Genomic DNA, 4,835 nt, shown 5'->3' with positions numbered 1-4,835 from the left:
ACAAGTATTTTGTGCCAGTTGACAAAATTCTCTAATTCTCCATAATTCATGCTCTTTTCATGGTTCTGTGCTGCTTATGATGTCAATTCAATTCACTTTTCTTGGATTCAGTGAATATCCTCATTTTTAAAATAAATGTGAGCTCTAGCTGCACTTTAAGACTGTCTCACTTCTCTAAAAGGCAATAATTTCTGGATGACTAAGTACTTTAAGCTAAAAATTGAACAAAGAGCCAGAGAGCATTCTTTCTGGATAGTGCATAATATGTCATCACAGATATAAGGCTGAAAGGTAGATGATGACACTGTCACCTATGGCATAGCTATTTGCACCATTTGTCAGCTATCCTGCTTTGTTTCTTTAGAACTTATGAGTATAGAGCATATATGGTACAATACACTGGCAACTCTTACCGAGAAGTGCAGTACATGGGAATGTGAGTTTGTGTAAGCCAAAGACGAGATGAATTTGAATCTTGGACTTCCTCTGTGGAAAAATGGGAAGGTAGTGTGTAATGGGGAAAGGTCACATTGAAATTCACACTTATGAAAAGATCTTTTTTGGTTAAGCATGTGCACACACCCAAGGTGAATTTCAAGCCTCCTGGTCCAGTACTCAGTCCACAGTAGACCATGTGTGAGTTCAGTGCCTTAACTACCATGCCACCTGCTGGACCCAGCATTTTATTTTTTAAATTTATTATTTGTAAGAGATATTTTTGCTATAGGGTGTGCGCACTTGTCAGAGAAACAGAGAGAGACTGAGAGACAAAAAGCAAGAAATCACCCCCCAGGGGGGATGGTCACGCCGCAATCCCTTCTCCTCTGTTCTCCTCTCGGGATCTTGAGCACGCACTCACATGTGCCCAGTGTGAGTTTTTAAGTCACAGAGTCCAAGACTCCAACCATAGTCGACTACGTGTGAGTTCAGCATGTAACCATTATACCATCTGCTTGTCCTGGCCCCAGCATTTTAAATATATTCAGTTTAATATTTCTTTGAAATTCCATTTTAAAAATAAAGGAAAGAGTACAAAAAAAAAAAACCAGTGAAAATCAGTGGATGTGGAGAATATCTAAATAAGAACTTCAAAAATTGAAAAATACCATCACTGACTACCCAGCTCAGATGCATAGGGATGCTGAAGGGTGGTGTTTGGAGTGGAGTAGAATCCTGGGTCCTAAGGGGAGGCTGGACCCTGAACCAGAGCCTAATCTTTGGCTTATAAGTGAGTTGGTAAGCCCAAAAGCCTGGATACAGGAGAGCCCAGGTTGAAGGTGCATATTCCTCTCTCTCTGCAGTTTCGCATTTTCCAGAGACCTCCACCATCTCTATGTCACCTACACAGACAAAGTGAAGAGAGGCTAGGGACCTATTGTCACAGAGTTGTGTTTGGTGGCATATAACAATTAAATGGCAGAGAGGCCTATCTGCCTATTGGTATGATCCCACCCTAGAGCCCTTTAACCTTTGCCCAGCCTTTAACCTCTGGCTCCAGTGGGGGCCAGCCATTCAGATCACTTCTTGTTGGTATGTGTTGGTATGCTAGCAGCAGTCAGTTGAACAGTTTGATCCCAACTATGAGGCCACAGATGGGAACATAATGAGGAGGCCTCATCCTGGAAGTGCCTGATATGCATTATGCCCTAATGGAAATATGCTTTATGGGTCAGAGAGCGAATGCACCTCTTGTGCATCATGGAATAATACTGGCCATGAGTCCCCCTGCGGGAGGGCCACCGATGGGACAAATCCGTAGAATGATGTCCTCAGTAATGCCTGGAATGATGACGAATGACATTCATGTATCTTAGGCTTCCATGCAGATTGCCTTGCTGCCAAAAATAAAGAGCACGGATGTAGCAGCAGGTACATCTGGTGCTAAATCAGTGTGAACTGAATATAAATCACCTGATGGAAGTACTTGTTAGTACAATACTAAAACAAAACAGTTAACCTGGAAGAAACTAGATGATCTTAAAATATTTGCTGAGCAACTGTTATCTAAATGCCCCTGGAGGCAGTACATGTCTGATTCTGGAAAACCTTACTATTGTAATTCTCAAACATGAGAATCCCACTGGGCCAAACTTACAGAACTTATGATCTCAAAGGATACCAGTATACCATTGTTGCTGGAAGTCCTACCACAGAATCAAAGCTGCCTGCAACGATCAAAGCTGAAGAAAGCTGGAAGCAAGAAGAGTACACCACCATATCAATAGTGTTAGTTCCTACAGTAGATTGTGACCACAGTGCATACCATGGCTGGCGAAGGCAGCAGCTGCTGTAGTCAATGCCAGGATTCCCACCACTACTCATATAGTCTGTGGGACTGTTCCAGTTGTTTCTAAAGTTAATTTTTACGGTTTTTACTGTGGTATATAGTGGAAATATAGTAACTATTTCAACTGATGTTCAACTTTCTAGTACTCCGATGGATCAAGATCAAAGTATCAAAGAGTTCAGTACTGAGAAGAAACATCTAAATAGGAAACTGTAGCTGATTTTACTCCCCCCCCCCAAAAAAAAAACTCCCCCCCCCAAAAAACAACTCAATAACGAGAAAACAATATATCTGGAATGCAAAGGAGGAGGAAAGCAAGTGTTTAAAGAATTATTGAGGGAAAAGCAAGTACCATCCAGTACTTAATGGAAGCAAGCTATGAAAATGATCACTAATGCTCCACCATATAGTGCTTTAGCAAAGTTGAATTAAAGAAAACAGGCCTTTAATGATCCAGTCAGAGACAGAACATAAAGAAGCAAGATTGAAATACAGATAAACTACATAATTTTTCCAGTGTTTTCTTTAAAATCATGAGAAAATGGCTTCTACAACCAGATACAACAAAGCAGAGCTAATGTTTGGTGAGATGGGAGTCTGGAAAGCAAAAGCAATATTAGAATATGATTATCATGAAATTTATGAGAATGTTTTGTTCATTCTTTCAAAAAAGGAAAAGGAACAAGCATAGCAGTTGTAAAAAAGAAATTGGAAAGCTTTGAAAAGCATACTTGGCAATATGGCTAATGTAACATACTCTACTACTTGGTCCAAAGCCCAGCAGTATCTAATGGATAATCCAACTTTTGCAGAAGATGAGTTACAGAATGTGGACAAAGAAGATGCATTAATTAGCTTTGGTGAACACATTAAGGCTTTAGAAAAGGAAGAAAAAGAAAAAAATAAACAGAAGAGTTTGCTGAGAGAATGGAGACAACAGCATAAAAATAGAGAATCTTTTCAGGTATTTTTAGATGAATTGCATGAACACAGAAAACTACACTCTATGTCATCTTGGATAGAATTGTTTCCAAATGTTAATTCTGACATTAGATTCACTAATATGCTTGATCAGCTTGGATCAACTGTGCTTGTTTTTTTTCAAGTTTTATGTTGAGGATATTAAAGTATATTATGATGATGAGAAGAATGTAATAAAAGATGTTCTCCAAAATAAATGATTTATAGTTGATGTAAATAATACTTTTGAAGATTTTTGTTGCAATAATCATTTCAACTAAAATAGTAACTACATTAGAGGTTGGAAATATCAAGGTTGTTTGCAACAGTTTAGTGGAAAAGGCAGAAGCCTGTGGAAATGAAAGAGAAAAAGAAGCTTGTATGATGAAACAAAAAGAATCTGCATTTAGGAGTATACTTAAACAAGCTGCTCCTCCAATAAAACTGGATGGTGTCTGGGAAGATATCCGGAAGAAATTTGTAAAAGAGCCAGCATTTGGGAACATAGCTTTAGAGTCTAAAAGAAGATGAATATTTAAATATTTTATGCATATACTTGAACATGAATGTCAACATTATCATTCAAAGAACAAGAAACATTCTAAGAAATCTGAAAAATGTCATAGAAAACATTCACACTTTCAATTGGGATCAGATTCACATAATGATGACAGCAATTCAAAGAAAAACAGACAATGATTGTAGTCTTATTCTGCTTCAGAACATGTCTAGTGCTGAGCCTGACAGAAGTTATAAGTCAAAAAACATAAGAAGAAAAGCAAGAAGAGGAGACATAAATTCGATTCTCCAGAATCAGATGTTGAGTAAGAGGAGGATAAAAAGAAAAAAAACCAAGAATGAGAAAAAGACAGAACTAGACAAAGACCAAAATCAAAATACAAATCACCTAAGAAAAAGGTTGGAAAGGATTCTGGTAATTGGGATACACCTGGCAGAGAACTGAGTGAAGGGAAAGTAGAAAAGTGCAGAAGAACTCTTTTGGGGCGAGTGAGCAGTGACCAATAAATTATGCCAAATATACGTTTAAAGTATGATTTAATGCCTAGTTCAGACCAGAGACTCTATTTTAAGTTCAATTAAAATAACACTGAGTTTTAATTATATCATGAGGGAGTGGGCACATTTAAGGATTATTATTGTGGGCTTTATAAAATCAAAGACAATTGAAAACAATTTTTTATTCTGTATCAAGAATCATATTTTCTTGTTATAACTGTCTTTATGTGAAACTTTCATAGGGCACTGCAGGGCAGGTTAAAGGTGGCAATACTGATAACTACAGATGTCACTACTTTGCTCTAAGGTCTAAGTCATGAGGTGATTTGATTTACTTCACGGAAACTGGGTTTTAAAGCTATGATAAAAACTTTTTGGTAATTTAGTAGTACCCCAAAAGCACCATCAACTGATAATTTTGTGTGTGTGTGCACTACCCAACTGGATAAAACCAATGTGGTCTTTCATAGTGAATTCCTAAGAAATAGGTGTTTTTGATGGAAACTTCCTAGACCCTTAACTGTAGTCTTACTAAAGAGCACAGCTATCATAAAGTCATCATTATTTTTTA

At 37.6% G+C, this 4,835-nt stretch overlaps 1 pseudogene; it reads left to right on the top strand.

The window, feature by feature from the left end:
* The first annotated feature begins 1,532 nt into the window (after window positions 1–1,532).
* Window positions 1,533–4,273, top strand: LOC102502326 (pre-mRNA-processing factor 40 homolog A pseudogene; annotated as a pseudogene).
* The last annotated feature ends 562 nt before the right edge of the window (window positions 4,274–4,835 follow it).

This window comes from Tupaia chinensis, unplaced genomic scaffold, assembly GCF_000334495.1.
Source record: "Tupaia chinensis unplaced genomic scaffold, TupChi_1.0 Scaffold000706_1, whole genome shotgun sequence".
NCBI classification, from domain to species: Eukaryota; Metazoa; Chordata; class Mammalia; order Scandentia; family Tupaiidae; genus Tupaia; species Tupaia belangeri.
The sequence above is the reverse complement of the archived record's forward strand: the minus strand, read 5'-3'. Positions and strand labels throughout refer to the sequence as shown.